Consider the following 23,314-nt stretch of genomic DNA (forward strand, 5'->3'; position numbering starts at 1 on the left):
GACGTTCCGATAACGTTGAGCAACTTGAAGCGAGACTGGGAGATTACAATCTTGAGGAGATGGAGAGGAGATCATTACTCCTAGCCGGCCCTCTCCTTGGCGAGCTAGGATTTGGAGTTTCCCGGACGTTTGGGACAGGCATTAATGGTGTGAGACGGAGCTGCACAATAGAGACAGAGAAACTCGGAGAGACGTCTTCGGCGCTCAGCAGGAGTTAAACGGGAACGGCCAAGTTGCATGGGCTCATCTTTAGATGGTGACAGTTGACGAGGAGGAGGAGCAGAAGATTTTGGAGCAGATGATCTTCCACGCTCAGTTGCTCTCTCTCTGAAACGTAAATCAACTTTCGTGCAGAGTGAGATTAGCTCATCTAACTTAGAAGGTAAGTCTCTGGTAGCTAACTCATCTTTAATACGCTCAGATAAGCCATGCCAGAATGCAGCATACAGGGCCTCGTCGTTCCATGCCAGTTCGGATTCCAGGATCTGGAACTGTATCAGATATTGTCCTACAGTACGTGACCCCTGGCGTAAACGGAGAATCTCGGATGAAGCTGAGGTTACCCGGCCTGGCTCGTCGAAGATGCGCCTGAATGTTGACACGAAGGCAGTGTAGGAAGATAGCAGGGTGTCGGACCTCTCCCATAACGGTGATGCCCAATCAAGGGCTGAGCCACTGAGAAGAGAAATAATGTAGGCAATTTTTGTACGGTCACTGGGAAAATTGCCAGGTTGTAGCTCAAACTGAATCTCACACTGGTTGAGAAATCCCCTGCAGAATCTGGGAGATCCGTCAAATTTTGCTGGCGTTGGAAGATGAAGACGTGGAGCAGAAATGGGTAAGGTGGGTGGGGTTATAGCTGGAGTCACTGTGGTTGACGCACCAGACGCGCCTGATCCACGGAGAGTTGTCTGAATCCCATCCAGCAGAGTAGAGAGATCCTGGAGACAGCGGATGATGTGGCCCTGTGCAGCCTCCTGATGTTCTAGTCGGGCTGCCAGTTCTTGCATCGGCCTGGCCGCTTGATCCTGGTCTCCGGCTGGATTCATTAGGTCAGTGCTTACTGTCACAACTGAGGGCCTGAGCTGACGGGAGGCAGCCTCAGTTGTAGGGGCTGAGATGTACCGGAACCTGGGAGGTTGTATCAGACCCCTGGACATGTAAGTAACATGAATAATAACTGCCCGAAGGCGTGACCACGACAACTTGGATAAAAGTCAATGATGTTTATTATGACAACTCCGCAACACAGCAGCAGTAAAAGAAAACGTAAAAGTCAGCAAAGAATAAATACAGATCCTGGGTACTACAGGATGGCAGGAGCCACAGGGCACTGGTAGTGTGAGATAGTTCTTATGATCTTCTAGATGGAAAGTCCTTACCAGGCCCGACTGTAGCAATGGAGATAACCCAGGATTGTGCCAGATGGTGTTCCAGGAAAAGCTGGGTTGCTGAAGATAAAACAGCTGCTGTGGATACTGGCTGGAACCAGACTGTTGTTAGCACGGAGTGGATACTGGCTGGAACCAGTTAAATAATAAATGAACTTGGGAGCGATGAAATATGAACTGAAATGTAGAACTTGAGAGCGGAGAAATAATAATACCGGTGGAGAGTGGTAAAGTGTAGAAAGGACACCGGCCCTTTAAGGGAAGCTGTACTCTGCTGGAAGCTGAGCTGGAAGCAGGTAATGTTGTAGCTGGAAACAGATGAATCCACAATGGATTGGAGAGTCAGGCTACACCGCAGGTGGAATGCTGGTGCGGGTCTCTATGGTGGAAGTCTTGAGACAGGAGCTGGAACCTGGAAGACAATCACAGGAGAGAGACAAACAGGAACTAGGTTTGACAACCAAAGCACTGACGCCTTCCTTGCTCAGGCACAGTGTATTTATACCTGCAGCAAGGAAGGGATTGGCTAGGCAATTATGCAGATTATCAATACTGAGAACAGATTGGTGGAAATGATCAGCTGACAGAATCCAAGATGGCTGCGCCCATGCAGACACTTGGAGGGAAGTTTGGTTTGTAATCCATGTGGTAATGAAAACAGTAATGGCGGCGCCGGCCACCGGAGACAGGAGGCGTCAGGCTGACAGATGCACATCCAACCACGCGGACACAGCGGAGGCCGCGGCTGACGTAATCGCCACTCAGACACTCTGCATGCAGTAGTTCAGGGACGGCGGCGGAGGCCGCGGGAGACGCCATGCCAGGTGTAATATGGCGTTTACTGTGACAGCGTCCCAGAGTGACAGGAGAGGATACAGGAATGTACACATCAGGATAACAGATGGGATCCGGTCCTGGAGCGCTGAGCCAGCCTTAGGAGGCATCTGATGGGTAAGAAATGGCGTCCAGATACCCGGATCGTGACATGATGCCAGAGTGCAAATATCCCTCTGTGCATCTCGCATATATAGAAATGCATCCTTTAAATGCTCTATAGTCAATAATATATTGTCCCTGTCCAGGGTATCAATATTTTCAGTCAGGGAATCCGACCAAGCCACCCCAGCACTGCACATCCAGGCTGAGGCGATTGCTGGTCGCAGTATAATACCAGTATGTGTGTATATACTTTTAAGGATATTTTCCAGCTTCCTATCAGCTGGTTCCTTGAGGGCGGCCGTATCAGGAGACGGTAACGCCACTTGTTTTGATAAGCGTGTGAGCGCCTTATCTACGCTAGGGGGTGTTTCCCAACGCGCCCTAACCTCTGGCGGGAAAGGGTATAATGCCAATAATTTTTTTAGAAATTAGCAGTTTTTTATCGGGGGAAACCCACGCTTCATCACACACCTCATTTAATTCATCTGATTCAGGAAAAACTACGGGTAGTTTTTTCACACCCCACATAATACCCTTTTTTGTGGTACTTGTAGTATCAGAAATGTTCAAAACCTCCTTCATTGCCGTGATCATGTAACGTGTGGCCCTACTGGAAAATACGTTTGTTTCCTCACCGTCGACACTGGAGTCAGTGTCCGTGTCAGTGTCTGTATCGACCTGAGGTAACGGGCGTTTTATAGCCCCTGACGGTGTTTGAGACGCCTGTACAGGTATTAACTGATTTGCCGGCTGTCTCATGTCGTCAACAGTCTTTTGTAAAGTGCCGACACTATCACGTAATTCTTTCCATAAGACCATCCAGTCAGGTGTCGACTCCCTAGGGGGTGACATCACTAACACAGGCAATTGCTCCGCCTCCACACCATTTTCCTCCTCATACATGTCGACACAGCGTACCGACACACAGCACACACACAGGGAATGCTCTGATAGAGGACAGGACCCCACTAGCCCTTTGGGGAGACAGAGGGAGAGTTTGCCAGCACACACCAGAGCGCTATATATATACAGGGATAACCTTATGTAAGTGTTTTTCCCTAATATAGCTGCTGTATATATTAATATGCCAATTTAGTGCCCCCCCTCTCTTGTTTTACCCTGTTTCTGTAGTGCAGGACTGCAGGGGAGAGTCAGGGAGCCTTCCTCCAACGGAGCTGTGAGGAAAAAATGGCGCTTGTGTGCTGAGGAGATAGGCTCCTTTTTCGGCGGCCTTTCTCCCGCTTTTTTGTGGAAAACTGGCAGGGGTTAAATACATCCATATAGCCCAGGAGCTATATGTGATGTATTTTTAGCCATTTAAGGTATTTTCATTGCGTCCCAGGGCGCCCCCCCCCAGCGCCCTGCACCCTCAGTGACCGGAGTGTGAAGTGTGCTGAGAGCAATGGCGCACAGCTGCAGTGTTGTGCGCTACCTTATTGAAGACAGGACGTCTTCTGCCGCCGATTTTCCGGACCTCTTCACTCTTCTGGATCTGTAAGGGGGCCGGCGGCGCGGCTCCGGGACCCATCCATGGCTGGGCCTGTGATTGTCCCTCTGGAGCTAATGTCCAGTAGCCTAAGAAGCCCAATCCACTCTGCACGCAGGTGAGTTCGCTTCTTCTCCCCTTAGTCCCTCGATGCAGTGAGCCTGTTGCCAGCAGGTCTCACTGAAAATAAAAAAACCTATTTAAACTTTTACTCTAAGCAGCTCAGGAGAGCCACCTAGATTGCACCCTTCTCGTTCGGGCACAAAATCTTAACTGAGGCTTGGAGGAGGGTCATAGGGGGAGGAGCCAGTGCACACCAGCTAGTCCTAAAGCTTTTACTTTGTGCCCAGTCTCCTGCGGAGCCGCTATTCCCCATGGTCCTTTCGGAGTCCCCAGCATCCACTAGGACGTTAGAGAAAATAATAATATAAACATATAAACAGTAAGTCTGTGTAATGAAAAATCCCTCAGAGGGATGATATTTGTGCACAATATAGCGGCTCTCCACCTCTACACCCCGTACCAGTGATCCGTTATGGAGGAGATGTGTGAGGCTGCTGCTGCTTATGCAGAGGAAGGTGCCAAAATGTGTGGCTCCGCCCCCCGCTATGGCACCGGAGCTACTGTGTAATCTTTATACTTGCCAGGTCTCCTAAGTGTTTGTAGCCTCACATAAATGCTTGATACAATTGTATTAAGCCAGTCTCACGCAGGGCTCAAAGCGGGTCCCCCCTAGGAGGGACCCGTATGCCTCGCCCACGCTTTCTGCCGCAGAGTGAACCGGGGGACCCCGGTGTGTACTCACCACCGATGTTCACCTTCAGGCAGCGTTAGGAATGTGCGGCATGCTGCGGTTGCGACAGCCAAGGCGTCATGCCCCGCTGAACAAACAGACCCTCAGGACAGTGATCCTGCGGCGGGGAAGTGGCTCTGCACCTCAAGAGGCCGGTGACTGCCTCCCCCCCAACTCCCACGGTACAGGTATGCTGTTGCCCAAACAGCATACCGAAAGAAAATAAGAATTTACTCACCGGTAATTCTATTTCTCGTAGTCCGTAGTGGATGCTGGGAACACCGTAAGGACCAGGGGGATAGACGGGCTCCGCAGGAGACTGAGCACTCTAAGAAAGATTTAGGACTACCTGGTGTGCACTGGCTCCTCCCCCTATGACCCTCCTCCAAGCCTCAGTTAGGACACTGTGCCCGGAAGAGCTGACACAATAAGGAAGGATTTTGAATCCCGGGTAAGACTCATACCAGCCACACCAATCACACCATATAACTCGTGATAGGAACCCCGGTTAACAGTATGATAACAATGGAGCCTCTGAACAGATGGCTCGCCATAACAACCCGATTTTTGTAACAATAACTATGTACAAGTATTGCAGACAATCCGCACTTGGGATGGGCGCCCAGCATCCACTACGGACTACGAGAAATAGAATTACCGGTGAGTAAATTCTTATTTTCTCTAACGTCCTAGTGGATGCTGGGAACTCCGTAAGGACCATGGGGATTATACCAAAGCTCCCAAACGGGCGGGAGAGTGCGGATGACTCTGCAGCACCGAATGAGAGAACTCCAGGTCCTCCTCAGCCAGGGTATCAAATTTATAGAATTTTGTAAACGTGTTTGCCCCTGACCAAGTAGCAGCTCGGCAAAGTTGTAAAGCCGAGACCCCTCGGGCAGCCGCCCAAGATGAGCCCACCTTCCTTGTGGAATGGGCTTTCACATTTTTAGGCTGCGGTAGTCCCACCGTAGAATGCGCCAGCGGAATAGTGCTACATATCCAGCGAGCGATAGACTGCTTAGAAGCAGGTGCACCCAGCTTGTTGGGTGCATATAGAACAAACAGCGAGTCAGTTTTCCTGACTCCAGCCGTCCTGGAAACATAAATTTTCAGGGCCCTGACTACGTCCAGAAACTTGGAATCCTCCAAGTCCCTAGTAGCCGCAGGCACCACAATAGGTTGGTTCAAGTGAAAAGCTGACACCACCTTCGGGAGAAACTGAGGACGAGTCCTAAACTCTGCTTTATCCATATGGAAAATCAGATAGGGGCTTTTACAGGACAAAGCCGCCAATTCTGACACCCGTCTGGCTGAAGCCAGAGCCAACAACATAACCACTTTCCACGTGAGATATTTTAAATCCACAGTCTTAAGTGGCTCAAACCAATGTGATTTTAGAAATTCCAAGACCACATTGTGATCCCAAGGTGCCACTGGGGGCACAAAAGGAGGCTGAATATGCAGGACTCCCTTGACAAAAGTCTGAACTTCAGGCAGTGAAGCCAGTTCTTTCTGGAAGAAAATCGACAGGGCCGAGATCTGGACCTTAATGGACCCCAATTTGAGGCCCAAAGTCACACCTGCTTGCAGGAAGTGTAAGAAACGACCCAGTTGAAATTCCTCCGTTGGGGCCTTCTTGGCCTCACACCAAGCAACATATTTCCGCCAAATGCGGTGATAATGCTTTGCGGTGACATCCTTCCTGGCTTTGATCAGGGTAGGGATGACTTCCTCCGGAATACCTTTTTCCTTCAGGATCCGGCGTTCAACCGCCATGCCGTCAAACGCAGCCGCGGTAAGTCTTGGAACAGACAGGGTCCCTGCTGCAGCAGGTCTTGTCTGAGCGGCAGAGGCCAAGGGTCCTCTGCAAGCATCTCTCGAAGTTCCGGGTACCAAGTCCTTCTTGGCCAATCCGGAGCCACGGGAATAGTTCTCACTCCTCGCCTTCTTATTATTCTCAGTACCTTGGGTATGAGGGGCAGAGGAGGAAACACATAAACCGACTGGTACACCCACGGTGTCACTAGAGCGTCCACAGCGATCGCCTGAGGGTCCCTTGATCTGGCGCAATACCTTTTTAGCTTTTTGTTTAGGCGGGACGCCATCATGTCCACCTGTGGTTTTTCCCAACGGTTGACCAGCATTCGGAAAACTTCTGGATGAAGTCCCCATTCTCCCGGGTGGAGGTCGTGCCTGCTGAGGAAGTCTGCTTCCCAGTTGTCCACTCCCGGAATGAATACTGCTGTCAGTGCTAACACATGATTCTCTGCCCATCGGAGAATCCTTGTGGCTTCTGCCATTGCCCTCCTGCTTCTTGTGCCGCCCTGTCTGTTTACATGGGCGACCGCCGTGATGTTGTCTGACTGGATCAGCACCGGCCGGTTCTGAAGCAGGGGTCTTGCTTGACTTAGGGCATTGTAAATGGCCCTTAGCTCCAGAATATTTATGTGAAGTGAAATCTCCTGATTTGACCATAGTCCTTGGAAATTTCTTCCCTGTGTGACTGCCCCCCAGCCCCGAAGGCTGGCGTCCGTGGTCACCAGGACCCAGTCCTGTATTCCGAATCTGCGGCCCTCTAGTAGATGAGCCGTCTGCATCCACCACAGCAGCGACACCCTGGTTCTTGCCGATAGGGTTATCCGCTGTTTTATCTGGAGATGGGACCCGGACCATTTGTCCAACAGGTCCCACTGGAAAGTCCTTGCGTGGAACCTTCCGAATGGAATTGCCTCGTACGAAGCTACCATCTTTCCCAGGACTCGTGTGCATTGATGTACCGACACCTGTCCCGGTTTTAGGATGTCTCTGACTAGAGATGACAACTCCTCGGCTTTTTCCACTGGAAGAAACACTCTTTTCTGGTCTGTGTCCAGAATCATTCCCAGGAACAGAAGACGTGTCGTCGGGACCAGCTGTGACTTTGGAATATTGAGAATCCAGCCGTGCTGTTGTAGCACGTCCCGAGCAAGTGCTACCCCTACTATCAACTGTTCCTTGGACCTCGCCTTTATCAGGAGATCGTCCAAGTACGGGATAATTGAAACTCCTTTCTTGCGAAGGAGTATCATCATTTCGGCCATTACCTTGGTAAAGACCCTCGGTGCCGTGGATAACCCAAACGGCAGCATCTGGAACTGATAGTGACAGTCCTGTACCACAAATCTGAGGTACTCCTGGTGAGGAGGGTAAATGGGGACATGTAGGTACGCATCCTTGATGTCCAGGGAGACCATGTAGTCCCCCTCCTCCAGGCTCGCAATAACCGCCCTGAGCGATTCCATCTTGAACTTGAACCTTTTGATATAAGTGTTCAAGGATTTTAAATTTAAGATGGGTCTCACCGAACCGTCCGGTTTCGGAACCACAAACATTGTGGAATAGTAACCCTTTCCTTGCTGAAGGAGGGGTACCTTGACAATCACTTGCTGTGAATACAGTTTTTGAATAGCCACCAACACTGCCTCCCTGGCAGAGGGAGTTGCCGGTAAGGCAGATTTTAGGAAACGGCGGGGGGGGGGGGGGGGGGGGGAGACGTCTCGAATTCCAGTCTGTACCCCTGAAGTACTACTTGAAGGACCCAGGGATCCACCTGTGAGAGAGCCCACTGTGTGCTGAAATTTTTGAGACGGGCCCCCACCGTACCCGGGTCCGCCTGAGCAGCCCCAGCGTCATGCTGTGGACTTACCGGACGCAGGGGAGGACTTCTGCTCTTGGGAACTAGCTGTGTGTTGCAGCTTTTTTCCTCTACCTTTGCCTCTCGGCAGAAAGGATGAGCCTCTAGCCCTCTTGCTTTTCTGGGGCCGAAAGGACTGTACCTGATAATACGGTGCTTTCTTTTGCTGTGGGGCAGCCTGTGGCAAAAAGGTCGATTTCCCAGCAGTAGCTGTGGACACGAGGTCCGAAAGACCATCCCCAAACAGTTCCACCCCCTTATAGGGCAAAACCTCCATGTGCCGCTTTGAGTCGGCATCGCCAGCCCATTGCCGAGTCCATAACCCCCTTCTGGCGGCAATGGACATAGCGCTTATTCTTGATGCCAGCCGGCAAATATCCCTCTGTGCATCACGCATGTATAAGACTGCATCTTTTATATGCTCAATCGTCAGCAAAATATTGTCCCTATCCATGGTATCGATATTATCTGACAGGGAATCTGACCACGCAGCAGCAGCACTGCACATCCAAGCTGATGCAATCGCTGGTCGTAATATAATGCCCGTGTGTGTGTAAATAGCTTTTAGGGTAGCCTCCTGCTTTCTATCAGCAGGTTCCTTCAGGGTGGCCGTATCCGGAGACGGTAGTGCCACCTTCTTTGATAAGCGTGTCAGCGCCTTATCTACCCTAGGGGGTGTTTCCCAACGTGACCTATCCTCTAACGGGAAAGGGTACGCTGCCAATAATCGTTTTGAAATTATCAATTTCTTATCAGGGGAAGTCCACGCTTCCTCACACACCTCATTTAATTCCTCAGATGCAGGAAAAACTACTGGTAGTTTTTTCTCACCAAACATAATACCCTTTTTTGTGGTACCTGGGGTATTATCAGAAATGCGTAAAACATTTTTCATTGCCTCAATCATGTAACGGGTGGACCTATTGGAGGGTACACTTGTCTCATCATCGTCGACACTGGAGTCGGTATCCGTGTCGACGTCTGTATCTGTCACCTGAGTTAGCGGGCGTTTTAAAGCCCCTGATGACATTTGAGACGCTGGAACAGGCACAAGCTGTGTAGCCGGCTGTCCTATGTCGTCAAACCTTTTATATAAGGAGTTGACACTTTCACGCAATTCCTTCCATAAGTCCAGCCACACAGGTGTCGACCCCGCAGGGGGTGACATCACATTCACAGGCATTTGCTCCGCCTCCACATCATTTTCCTCCTCATACATGTCGACAGCAGTACCGACACACAGCAGACACACAGGGAATGCTCTTACAGAAGACAGGACCCCACAAAGCCCTTTGGGGAGACAGAGGGAGAGTATGCCAGCACACACCAGAGCGCTATATATCACAGGGATATCACCTATAGAAGTGTGTTTTCCCTTTATAGCTGCATAAATATAGTTATACTGCGCCTAATTTGTGCCCCCCCTCTCTTTTTTACCCTTTTCTGTAGTGCAGGACTGCAGGGGAGAGCCAGGGAGCTTCCTTCCAGCGAAGCTGTGAGGGAAAAATGGCGCCAGTGTGCTGAGGGAGATGGCTCCACCCCTTTTTCGGCAGGCTTTCTCCCGCTAATGTAAAAGTTCTGGCAGGGGTTAAAAAGCACCTATATAGCCCCTGGGGCTATATATGGTGCCAGTTTGCCAGCCAAGGTGTTAGTATTGCTGCTCAGGGCGCCCCCCCCCAGCGCCCTGCACCCATCAGTGACCGCAGTGTGTGGTGTGCATGAGGAGCAATGGCGCACAGCTGCAGTGCTGTGCGCTACCTTGGAGAAGACAGAAGTCTTCAGCCGCCGATTTTCTGGACCACCTTCTTGCTTCTGGCTCTGTAAGGGGGACGGCGGCGCGGCTCCGGGAACGGACGACGAGGTCGGGTCCTGTGTTCGATCCCTCTGGAGCTAATGGTGTCCAGTAGCCTAAGAAGCCCAAGCTACCACCACTTAGGTAGGTGCGCTTCTTCTCCCCTTAGTCCCTCGATGCAGTGAGCCTGTTGCCAGCAGGTTTCACTGAAAATAAAAAACCTAAACTATACTTTCTTTCTAGGAGCTCAGGAGAGCCCCTAGTGTGCATCCAGCTCAGCCGGGCACAGAAATCTAACTGAGGCTTGGAGGAGGGTCATAGGGGGAGGAGCCAGTGCACACCAGGTAGTCCTAAATCTTTCTTAGAGTGCCCAGTCTCCTGCGGAGCCCGTCTATCATCCTGGTCCTTACGGAGTTCCCAGCATCCACTAGGACGTTAGAGAAATAAAAGTTTAAAAGAAATTGAAGAAAAACTCTGGAGCTTGCAGTGTGTGCATCCTCTCCTGAGGGCACTTTTTTCTAAACTGACCTGTAGGAGGAGGCATAGAGGGGAGGAGCCAGCACACCCAGTTGAAGAAATTTAAAGTGCACTGGCACCTTTGGACCCATCTATACCCCATCGTACTAATTTTGTCCCCAATATCCCTTATGGATGCTAGAGAAAAAGTCACTAGGACAATTATTATTATTATTTTTTTATTACGTATACATATTTGCTAAATAGGACAGCTTACAGTGGCAGTATGTGCATGTCCTACCCGTTTACGCTCCATTCAAGATGGCACAATCACAGTGGAAATATTTTGCAGTTACTGGTTCTTTTGGGGCTGATAGTACCAACACAAAGATCCAAGTGCCGCCCCCAGCTGGTGTGTGCAAAAGTTCCATCTCCATATACTGTAGGTATGTTTTGGTTTTCATCAAGGTCTCTGCTACCTGTACTTACCTGTACCAGCTCTCACTGTACTTACCTAAGTGACAGCACCCAATTACAAGCCCAGCTTTGTTGATATATGTAGATGTGCTCACACGGTGTACGACTCGCCCACATCCATTTTCAGAGCCCCATAATCTGTAATCCTACAACATTAATACCTGGGTCCAGATTTATCAAGCCCTGGAGAGGGATAGATTGCACGGTGATAAACTATCAACCAATCAGCTACAAACTATCATTTTCCAAACACAGCCTGTAACATGGTAGTTAGGAGCTGATTGGCTGGTACGTTATCACCGTGCAATTTATCACTCTCCAAGGCTTGATAAATCTGGGCCCAGGATTCGTAGCTGCTTACATTGTATAATGAATATTGATTACATTATAAACATAAAATAAGATACAGAGCATATTTGCATTGGGGCTAGGCTGTATCAGTTGTTACACCAGTATAATTAGCCATATCATTAAACCACACACACAACGTTGCCTTATGCATGTGAAAGACTGTACGGTGTTAGAAAAATACGACACGCTATTTTTCCTTGTTCTGAAATATTGAACTATAGTATAAGGGACAATCTTTCAATAGGTACAACGACGTGTGGAACGTCCAACGTCAGCTGTTACTGTACAACTGCGGGTATGCTGGGGAACAGATATACACAGTGGGGAGGGGTAAAACAGAAATTACTGCTGCAGTCCAACTCTGCACATCTGGTCCTCTTGGGTAGATGACAGATTTGTCTGGGATCTGACAAGTGCATAAAATGAAAGTCACAGTGGGAGGGAGGGAGGGAGGTATCAGCCCTACACTTTGAAGAGGATATCAAAGCTGCAATCCCATAAACCGTACACTTTGCACCAATGTCAGTGGTCACTTGATGGTAAAGGAAGGAAATGCGATGTGTTGCTCGTGCTGATCTACATTATGGGGGTAATTCAGACCTGATCGCTGCTGTACGTTTTCGCACAGCGGGCGATCAGGCCTGAACTGCGATTGTGTATGCACCGCAATGCGCAGGTGCAACGGACAGCAGCAGCGGGGATCGCCGGTCAGCGACGGGTTTGTGCAAAGGATCCGATCGCATGGGCGTTTGCAAGGAGCTTGATAAGAAGAGGGCGTTTGTGGGTGTCAACTGACCGTTTTCAAGGAGTGTCTGGAAAAACGCGGGTGTGTCCAAGCGTTGGGAGAGTGTCAAATCCAGACACGGACAGGCTGAAGTGATCACAGCGGCTGAGTAAGTCCTGAGCTGCGCAGAGACTGCACAAAATCAGTTTGTGCAGCTCTGCTACACATGCGATCGCACACTTGCACAGCTAAAATACACTCCCCAATGTAGGCGGTGACTATCTGATCGCCTATCATGGTATATAATATAATTTTTTATTTAGTTTATTATTTTCAACTTTTATACTTTACGATCCATGTGGTCTACAATTGGGATTAGAAACCTGTGCCGAGCGCAGCGGTAGCAAAGCACCTTGCCCAAAGCATGGCGAGCGATTCAGGGGACGCAGTACACTTATAGGGCTTGTTTGTGTCTGGACAAAACACCCCCCCAAAAAAAAAAAACAGAAAATTATGTCTACCTTTTTTGGTGTCAACCTTTGACCCTGCTGACCTTTCTACAGTCTACAGCCCCATACACGGGGAGAGCATACCCTCCAACATTTGACAGAAAAATTGGTACAAATTCAAAAGGGGGCGTGGCTATGGGTAAACCGTTGTGTGACCACGCCCCTTTCCTATACTTTCAATGGGAATTTGGAGAGTCAAAAATTGGTACAGACCATAAAAAAAAGGTACTGTACCTGGCAAAAAGGTACAATTGGAGGGTATGAGAGAGATGTGTGCTGAGCGATCTGTAACAGACCGCTCAGCACATAGCGTGATGTGTGGTGAGCGAGGGGGAAGGGGCGGGCCGCTTATTTCACCCAGCGGGGTAGCGCATCGCTATCACTGTGGGCATATACACGGAGAGATCCATGCTTAACTTCTAAGCAAGCCAGATTACTTAGAATTTAAGCACCGATCTCTCCGTGTGTACCCCCCTTACCTATGCTATGACGACCTTTTGACCTAATGCATGTCTACCCATTAACTGTAGACCTTTTTAGCGTAGCTCTAATCATTCACTGCCAGTAGCGAGTTTGAGCACCTGTGGCTTATGGAACCAACACTGAGCCTGCAAAGTAAAAGTATAGAAAAGTTGTCATTAAGTAGTAAGGTAAGAGCATGACGTCACCGCGGCGTGAGGTAGCATACCAGCACATTACTAGCGCTCGGGTGACAGTAGTCCGGCGCTATTCCCCCTGTCAATGCACGCGGCTTCGCTTCCCCAGCGCCTATCTGGGACAGTGGGTGCACAACGTATATGAAAGGCTGAAAAACTGAAATTACCACTGCAGTACGTCTCGTATTTGCGCCGCGCTTGTCAGTCTGACATCTCCTAAGTGCAGGTACAATAAGGAAGCAGCATTCACCGGGGGTTGCTGCCCCCCTCCCGCGAATGCACGCTTCCGCCCCACTCCTTCCCCCATTGCGCTGCCGTCACGTGCCCGCAGCAGCTGCAATCGCCATTCTCATTGCTCCATTCCTCGTATGTAGCCACGCACTGTGCTGGCTGTCGATGAATGTGCGGTAGGTTAGTTTTTCATAACGAGGTATAGGAATGTATATCTGCAGATCTGTGCCACATTGCATGATCTGTGATGTGCACGCTAATTACTTTATGGACAGACATCGAGGGTCTACCCACCCACTACTGAGGGGTCTCTATTGAGGGCAGGCTGTGGAACAATAAAACTATATTTCTCTAACGTCCTAGTGGATGCTGGGGACTCCGTAAGGACCATGGGGAATAGACGGGCTCCGCAGGAGACAGGGCACTTTAGGAAAGAATTTGGATACTGGTGTGCTCTGGCTCCTCCCTCTATATCCCTCCTCCAGACCTCAGTTTGAATCTGTGCTAGGGATGGACATCGAAAGCAAACCATCATATGATGGCAATGTTCCACCATTGAAACTTTCGATGCAATGGTTACTAACCATCACATCAAAAGTATTCGATGGTGAAAACTATTTATATGACTAGTTCATGCGCAAAAGCCTGCATTTTCGTTTGCAATGTGGGAATTGGGATCAGGGGCAGGGCCAGACTCTGAGCAACATATTACTTTATCACTGGACATTGTGTGTATAATATACATATATAATATACACACACAATGCCCAATGATGAAGTAACATTACCCCCTCAGTGCCAAATATACAATGCCCCCACTGTGCCAGATATACAATGCCCCCACAGTGCCAGAGATACATTGCCCCCACTGTGCAAGATATACAATGCCCCCACAGTGCCAGATATGCAATGCCCCCACAGTGCCAGATATACATTGCCCCCACTGTGCCAGATATACAATGCCCCCACAGTACCAGATATGCAATGCCCCCACAGTGCCAGATATACATTGCCCCCACAGTGCCAGATATACATTGCCCCCACATTGCCAGATATACAATTCCCCCACAGTACCAGATATACAATGCCCCCACTGTGTCAGATATACAATGCCCCACTGTGTCAGATATACAATGCCCCCCTGTGCCAGATATACATTGTCCCACTGTGCGCTCATTGCCCCCCACCCCTTACCGCTGGCTCTGTTTCTTCTATGTGAGGGGAGGAGAGCGTAGCATAGCGTCTCTCTTGCCCCTCAATTCTCTTTGATGCCCGGTCTCACTCTCCAACGGCGGCGGGGTCAATCTGAAATGATGCGCCGGTTCGTTAGCCAATCAGGAGCCGCAGCTGCCGGTCCATGAGCTCTGATTGGCTAGTAAACCGGTGCCTTATTCAGATTGACCTTGCCGCCGCCGATGGAGAGTGAGACTGGGCATCCAAGAGAATTGAGGGGCAGGAGAGGCACTGCGCTGCACTCTCCTCCCCTCACACAGAACAAAGCCAGCGGAATGCAGTATTGTGGACGACCCGGCGGTACGGCGTACCGGCTGGGACCTTCTTACAATAATGTGGATGGCAACTTGCTCAGTGCACGGTTTGCTTTGCTGTCTCACATGGGACCAATTCCGATGATTGTGGTGTGGAGTTTGTATGTTCTTTCCATGGTTTTTGTGTTTTCTCTTGGTTTTTCCCACAGTCCAAAACATACTCAAGCAAGGACTTTGTCCATAGCCCTCCAAAATGATTCCCCCTGATCAATGGTGGTGTATAGCTGGAGTGATATAAATATCAGTGAGGTCACTCTGTCTCCTCTGAATCCTCCTGAGCTCCGAGTGTCTGTGGCTTCTGCTGCTGCAGGGTAAGGTCTGGGATCTGATTGGCTCTCTGAATCTGTGAGAGCCAATCAGAGCTTGCAGTGGGCCCTGTTGTTTAGCAGCAGCCTAGAGAGGGGAGGGGGTGAGGGGACTGGCTGAGCAGGCTCATGTCTGAAACAGACAGCCTCCAACAGACTTAGGAAGTTTCCCTGATAGACACAGCAGCAAGGGAAGGCATAGCTATTTGGAATTAGAAAAAAACAAGCCACCATCGGAAGACCATCAAATGACTATCATTCGATGGTGAAAAACATCGGGAGGGCACCATTAAATGCTAAAAACACTACCATCGAAATGAAAACATCGATGGTTCAGAAACATCTACCATCGATGTCCATCCCTAATCTGCCCGGACGAGCTGGGTGCTACTTAGTGAGCTCTCCTGAGCTTGCTAAAAAGAAAGTATTTTGTTAGGTTTTTTTTATTTTCAGAGAGATCTGCTGGCAACAGACTCTCTGCTACATGGGACTGAGGGGAGAGAAGCAGCCCTACTCACTGAAGATAGGTCCTGCTTCTTAGGCTACTGGACACCATTAGCTCCAGAGGGATCGTACACAGGATCGCTCCCTTGGTCGTCCGATCCCGGAGCCGCGCCGCCGTCCCCCTCGCAGAGCCAGAAGACAGAAGCCGGTGACAGAAGCAAGAAGACTTCGAAATCGGCGGCAGAAGACTCCAGTCTTCATATGAGGTAGCGCACAGCACTGCAGCTGTGCGCCATTGCTCCCACACTAAACACACATACTCCGGTCACTGTAGGGTGCAGGGTGCAGGGTGCAGGGGGGGGGGGGCGCCCTGGGCAGCAATTAGAGACCTCTTTGGCAAAAGTTTGCATAATATACAGTTGGGCACTGTATATATGTATGAGCCCCCGCCAAAATTTTACATGAAAGCGGGACAGAAGCCCGCCGTCGAGGGGGCGGGGCTTCTTCCTCAGCACTCACCAGCGCCATGTTTTTTCTCCACAGCACCGCTGAGAGGAAGCTCCCCCGTCTCTCCCCTGCAGTTACACGGTAGAAGAGGGTAAAAAGAGAGGGGGGGGGCACATAATTAGGCGCAAAAATCAATTTCTCTGACGTCCTAGTGGATGCTGGGAACTCCGTAAGGACCATGGAGAATAGACAGGCTCCGCAGGAGACTGGGCACTCTAAAAGAAAGATTAGGTACTATCTGGTGTGCACTGGCTCCTCCCTCTATGCTCCTCCTCCAGACCTCAGTTAGAATCTGTGCCCGGCCAGAGCTGGGTGCTCCTAGTGGGCTCTCCTGAGCTTGCTAGAAAAGAAAGTATTTGTTAGGTTTTTTATTTTCAGTGAGATCTGCTGGCAACAGACTCACTGCTACGTGGGACTGAGGGGAGAGAAGCAAACCTACCTGCTTGCAGCTAGCTTGTGCTTCTTAGGCTACTGGACCCCATTAGCTCCAGAGGGTTCGAACACAGGGCCTGACCTCGATCGTCCGTTCCCGGAGCCGCGCCGCCGTCCCCCTTGCAGAGCCAGAAGACAGAAGAGAAGCGATGAAATCGACGGCAGAAGACTCCTGTCTTCATTAAGGTAGCCATTGCTCCCACAGCACACCACACACTCCGGTCACTGTAGGGAGCAGGGCGCTGGGGGGGGGGGCGCCCTGGGCAGCAATTATAATACCTTTTGGCATAAAATACACATAATATCAGTTAACTGTATATGTGTAAAAACCCCCGCCATTAAGTTACAGAAAATGCGGGACAGAAGCCCGCCGCTGAGGGGGCGGGGCCTTCTTCCTCAGCACACCAGCGCCATTTTCCCTTTACAGCTCCGCTGGAAGCAGCTCCCCAGGCTCTCCCCTGCAGTATCCTGATACAAGAAGGGTAAAAAAGAGAGGGGGGGCACATAAATTTAGGCGCAAATAAAATATTTAAGCAGCTATTGGGTAAATCACTTTTTATAGTGTGAATCCCTGTGTTATATAGCGCTGCGGTGTGTGCTGGCATACTCTCTCTCTGTCTCCCCAAAGGACTTTGTGGGGTCCTGTCCTCAGTCTGAGCATTCCCTGTGTGTGTGTGTGGTGTGTCGGTACGGCTGTGTCGACATGTTTGATGAGGAGGGTTACGTGGAGGCGGAGCAGGGGCAGATAAATGTGGTGTCGCCCCCGACGGGGCCGACACCTGATTGGATGGATATGTGGAAGGTCTTAACCGACAGTGTCAACTCCTTACATAAAAGGTTCGATGACGCAGCAGCCTTGGGACAGCCGGGGTCTCAGCCCGCGCCTGCCCAGGCGACTCAGAAGCCGTCGGGGGCTCATAAACGCCCGCTAGCTCAGATGGTAGACACAGATGTCGACACGGAGTCTGACTCCAGTGTAGATGAGGATGAGACAAATGTACAGTCTACAAAGGCCATCCGATGCATGATTACTGCAATGAAAGATGTATTGCACATTTCTGACATTAACCCGGTTACCACCAAGAGGGGTATTGTGTTTGGGGAGAAAAAGCAGCCAGTGACTTTTCCCCCATCTGATGAATTAAATGAATTGTGTGAAGAAGCGTGGAGTTCCCCTGAGAAGAAACTAGTGATTTCTAAGAGGTTACTGATGGCGTACCCTTTCCCGCCAACGGATAGGTTACGTTGGGAAACATCCCCTAGGGTGGACAAGGCGCTCACACGCTTATCTAAAAGGGTGGCACTGCCGTCTCAGGATACGGCCGCCCTAAAGGAGCCTGCGGATAGAAAGCAGGAAGCTATCCTGAAGTCTGTGTATACACACTCTGGTACTCTACTGAGACATGCTATTGCTTCAGCCTGGATGTGTAGTGCTGCAGCAGCATGGACTGATACCCTGTCAGACAACATTGATTCCCTCGACAGGGATACTGCTTTGCTAACCCTCGAACATATAAAAGACGTCGTCTTATATATGCGGGATGCCCAGAGGGACATTTGCCTGCTGGCATCTAGAATTAATGCAATGTCCATTTCTGCCAGGAGAGTATTATGGACTCGGCAGTGGACAGGTGATGCTGATTCTAAAAAACACATGGAGGTTTTGCCTTATAAGGGTGAGGAATTGTTTGGGGACGGTCTCTCGGACCTCGTATCCACAGCAACAGCTGGGAAGTCGACTTTTTTGCCTCAGGTTCCCTCACAGCCCAAGAAAGCACTGTTTTATCAAGTGCAGTCCTTTCGGCCTCAGAAAGGCAAGCGGGTCAGAGGAGCATCCTTTCTGGCCAGAGGCAAGGGTAGAGGAAAGAAGCTGCACCAGGCAGCCAGTTCCCAGGAACAAAAATCCTCCCCTGCTTCCACTAAGTCCACCGCATGACGTTGGGGCTCCACAGGCGGAGCCAGGTGCGGTGGGGGCGCGTCTCCGAAACTTCAGCAACCAGTGGGTTCGCTCACAAGTGGATCTCTGGGCTGTACAAATTGTATCTCAGGGATACAAGCTGGAGGTCGAGGCGACTCCCCCTCGCCGTTACCTCAAATCTGCCTTGCCAGCTGCTCCCAGGGAAAGGGAGGTAGTACTGGCGGCAATTCACAAGCTGTACCTCCAGCAGGTGATAATCAAGGTCCCCCTCCTTCAACAGGGAAGGGGTTACTATTCCACAATGTTTGTGGTACCGAAACCAGACGGTTCGGTGAGACCCATTCTGAATTTAAAGTCCTTGAACACTTATATAAAGAAATTCAAGTTCAAAATGGAATCGCTCAGAGCGGTCATTGCAAGCCTGGAAGAGGGGGATTTTATGGTGTCGCTGGACATCAAAGATGCTTACTTGCATGTCCCCATTTACCCACCTCACCAGGAGTACCTCAGATTTGTGGTACAGGACTGTCATTACCAATTCCAGACGTTGCCGTTTGGCCTGTCCACGGCACCGAGAATATTTACCAAGGTAATGGCCGAAATGATGATACTCCTTCGGAAGAAGGGAGTTATTATTATCCCGTACTTGGACGATCTCCTCATAAAGGCGAGGTCCAGAGAGCAGTTGTTGGTCAGCGTAGCACTCTCTCAGGAAGTGTTGCAACAGCACGGCTGGATTCTGAATATTCCAAAGTCGCAGCTGATTCCTGCGACGCGTCTGCTTTTCCTGGGCATGATTCTGGACACAGAACAGCAGAAGGTGTTTCTCCCGGTGGAGAAGGCCCAGGAATTGTCATCTCTGGTCAGGGACCTCCTGAAACCAAAACAGGTGTCGGTGCATCACTGCACGCGAGTCCTGAGAAAGATGGTGGCTTCTTACGAAGCAATTCCCTTCGGCAGGTTCCATGCAAGGATCTTTCAGTGGGATCTGTTGGACAAATGGTCCGGATCGCATCTTCAGATGCATCGGTTGATCACCCTGTCCCCAAGGGCCAGGGTGTCTCTGCTGTGGTGGCTGCAGAGTGCTCATCTTCTCGAGGGCCGCAGGTTCGGCATACAGGACTGGGTCCTGGTGACCACGGATGCAAGCCTCCGAGGATGGGGGGCAGTCACTCAGGGAAGAAACTTCCAAGGCCAGTGGTCAAGTCTGGAGACTTCACTACACATAAATATACTGGAACTAAGGGCCATTTACAACGCCCTTAGGCAAGCAGAGCCCCTGCCTCAAAACCAACCAGTACTGATTCAGTCGGACAACATCACGGCGGTCGCCCATGTAAACCGCCAGGGCGGCACAAGAAGCAGGATGGCAATGGCAGAAGCCACAAGGATTCTTCGATGGGCGGAGAATCACGTGCTAGCACTGTCAGCAGTGTTCATTCCGGGAGTGGACAACTGGGAAGCAGACTTCCTCAGCAGGCACGACCTCCACCCGGGAGAGTGGGGACTTCATCAAGAAGTCTTCACACAGATTGTAAATCGCTAGGAACTGCCACAGGTGGACATGATGGCGTCCCACCTCAACAAAAAGCTAAAAAAATATTGCGCCAGGTCAAGGGACCCTCAGGCGATAGCTGTGGACGCACTAATGACACCGTGGGTGTACCAGTCGGTTTATGTGTTCCCTCCTCTTCCTCTCATACCCAAGGTACTGAGGATAGTAAGAAAGAGAGGAGTAAGAACTATACTCATCGTTCCGGATTGGCCAAGAAGAACTTGGTACCCAGAACTACAAGAAATTATCTCAGAGGACCCATGGCCTCTGCCTCTCAGACAGGACCTGTTACAGCAGGGGCCCTGTCTGTTCCAAGACTTACCGCGGCTGCGTTTGACGGCATGGCGGTTGAACGCCGGATCCTAGCGGAAAAGGGCATTCCGGATGAAGTTATTCCTACGCTGATAAAGGCTAGGAAAGACGTGACAGCAAAACATTATCACCGTATATAGCGAAAATATGTTGCTTGGTGTGAGGCCAGGAAGGCCCCTACAGAGGAATTCCAGCTGGGTCGAGTCCTGCACTTCCTACAGTCAGGAGTGACTATGGGCCTAAAATTAGGATCCATAAAGGTCCAGATTTTGGCCCTATCTATTTTCTTTCAAAAAGAACTGGCTTCACTGCCTGAAGTTCAGACGTTTGTTAAGGGAGTGCTGCATATTCAGCCCCCTTTTGTGCCTCCAGTGGCACCTTGGGATCTTAGCGTTGGGTTGGATTTCCTGAAATCACACTGGTTTGAGCCACTTAAAACCGTGGAGCTAAAGTATCTCACGTGGAAGGTGGTCATGCTGTTGGCCTTGGCTTCAGCTAGGCGTGTGTCAGAATTGGCGGCTTTGTCATGTAAAAGCCTGTATCTGATCTTCCATATGGACAGGGCAGAATTAAGGACTCGTCCCCAATTTCTCCCTAAGGTGGTATCAGCGTTTCATTTGAACCAACCTATTGTGGTGCCTGCGGCTACTCGGGACTTGGAGGCTTCCAAGTTGCTGGACGTAGTCCGGGCTTTGAAAATTTATGTTTCCAGGATGGCTGGAGTCAGGAAAACTGACTCGCTCTTTATCCTGCATGCACCCAACAAGCTGGGTGCTCCTGCTTCAAAGCAAACTATTGCTAGCTGGATCTGTTGCACGATTCAGCTGGCACATTCTGCGGCTGGATTGCCGCATCCTAAATCAGTAAAAGCCCATTCCACAAGGAAGGTGGGCTCTTCTTGGGCGGCTGCCCGAGGGGTCTCTGCTTTACAGCTTTGCCGAGCTGCTACTTGGTCGGGTTCAAACACATTTGCTAAGTTCTACAAGTTTGATACCCTGGCTGAGGAGGACCTTGAGTTTGCTCATTCGGTGCTGCAGAGTCGTCCGCACTCTCCCGCCCGTTTGGGAGCTTTGGTATAATCCCCATGGTCCTTACGGAGTCCCAGCATCCTCTAGGACGTTAGAGAAAATAAGATTTTAAACCTACCGGTAAATCTTTTTCTCGTAGTCCGTAGAGGATGCTGGGCGCCCGTCCCAAGTGCGGACTACTTCTGCAAGACTTGTATATAGTTATTGCTTAAATAAGGGTTATGTTATAGTTTCATCGGTTTTGGACCGAAACTATGTTGTTTTTCATACTGTTAACTGGTTAGTTTAACACAAGTTATACTTTGTGATTGGTGTGGCTGGTATGAATCTGTTATGCACACCAGTGCCTGCAGGAATGTACTGGTGTTTGAACTGTTATACACACCAGTGCCTGCAGGAATGTACTGGTGTCTGAACAGAGAGGGATGCAAAACAAATTAACTCACAGACAGACTGGGAAATATGACATAACGTACACAGAAGGTGATAGGGTAACAAAACCAACACAGAGTGAACAGAGAAGCCCAGAGGCTAAGAAACTGGGTGTCTCCCTAGTATTAGAAATGCTCAGATGGAAAAAGCAAGATGTTGTGTTTTAATACGTAGAGAACCCGAAATGCTGTTGCTAAGGGCAACAGCAAAACCCTAAAGGGTTACCAACGGGTGTGGCAGTAAACTCCTTGGTCAGAGATGGAATAATAGACACAAGGAGAGTCTCCACAATCCTAATTCTCACTTGCAGGGCCCAGGTTCAGCTTACTGCCACTAAACTGACACATGGACGCCCTGCACAGTGAGAGAGGATTATGCAGGCAGGTCTGAAAGTACAGCCACAAACCCAGGGCCGGCGACAGGGGGGGTCAAAGGGGACAACTGTACCGGGCCCCAAGGGTCAGAGGGGCGCCAAGGATATGCCACTTAGTGACCGTCAGGGATGTGAGCCGTCTTGTCCAAATAGGTGGTGTGGGCGCAGCCTCAGAGTAATCAGGAGGGCGGGGGTAGCAAGTCTGTGCTGTATAGGACTGAGACAGCTGGCCATGTGGAGAGTGCCAGGGCTCCCTAAGGGCTCAGTACAAAAGTACAAAATGAAAAAGGGGGTGTGCTCTCTCTACAATGGAGCCTCAGAGTGACAGGAGCCTCTTACACACAGTCATTATGCGGCGCAAGTGTGCACCTGCTATTCCGGGTCCCTATCTGTTGCAAGCAGTTATGGGACATGGCAGCAGCTCCGCTGGGCAGGATTCCTGTGCCCTGTGCTGGCCTCTTCTGGTGGGGTGTGAGGGCCGCATGGTATCTGCTGTGTGGTGTGCGGGTCTGGATAGTGGAAAGTGCAGCGCAGGTGAATCTCTCCCCTGGGTAAGAGTGGATTGGTGAGGGTATATATTGCTTTGGCATAGGGTAGGGGAGCTAGGAATGCAGCATGTAGTCATTGGGGACAGACAGACTGAGGGAGCCACAGCTGGGTTGGACACATGTCCCCAGCATGGACGTTATTTGTGAGAATATTCCAATATGCCATATGCTGACTTTGCACTAGTCGTGTCTTGGATGACATTAAATCACTTTATGCTATGAATGGAGTGCTGGTCTTGTCTGCAGCATAGCCCCTGCTGGAGCCTCTGTGTGTGGATAGATAGATAGATAGATAGTATATATATATAAAATTAGATGGGGCCCCACAGATATCACTGTACGGGGCCCCGAGATTTCTGTTGCCGGCCCTGCACAAACCTGCTGGGTTCACAGAATAGCAAAAGAACCTCAGCAGGCTAAACGACTGACTCCAGT

At 50.3% G+C, this 23,314-nt stretch overlaps 1 protein-coding gene across 5 annotated transcripts in view; it reads right to left on the reverse strand.

Moving 5' to 3' along the window:
* GGACT (gamma-glutamylamine cyclotransferase) overlaps nucleotides 1-23,314 on the reverse strand; it is a 151,506-nt gene that overhangs the window by 47,425 nt on the left and 80,767 nt on the right. The window contains exon 1 of one of the 5 annotated variants that reach the window (XM_063953240.1): nucleotides 13,415-13,535. The exons of 2 other annotated variants lie outside the window; for them this stretch is intronic. The gene's annotated coding sequence lies outside the window, so the exon portion shown is untranslated. Of the gene's footprint in view, nucleotides 1-12,603; nucleotides 12,688-13,279; nucleotides 13,305-13,414; nucleotides 13,536-23,314 lie in introns of those variants that run through there. 2 more of the 5 variants (XM_063953243.1, XM_063953242.1) reach the window with 2 other exon arrangements.

Source organism: Pseudophryne corroboree, chromosome 2, assembly GCF_028390025.1.
Source record: "Pseudophryne corroboree isolate aPseCor3 chromosome 2, aPseCor3.hap2, whole genome shotgun sequence".
Taxonomy (NCBI): Eukaryota; Metazoa; Chordata; class Amphibia; order Anura; family Myobatrachidae; genus Pseudophryne; species Pseudophryne corroboree.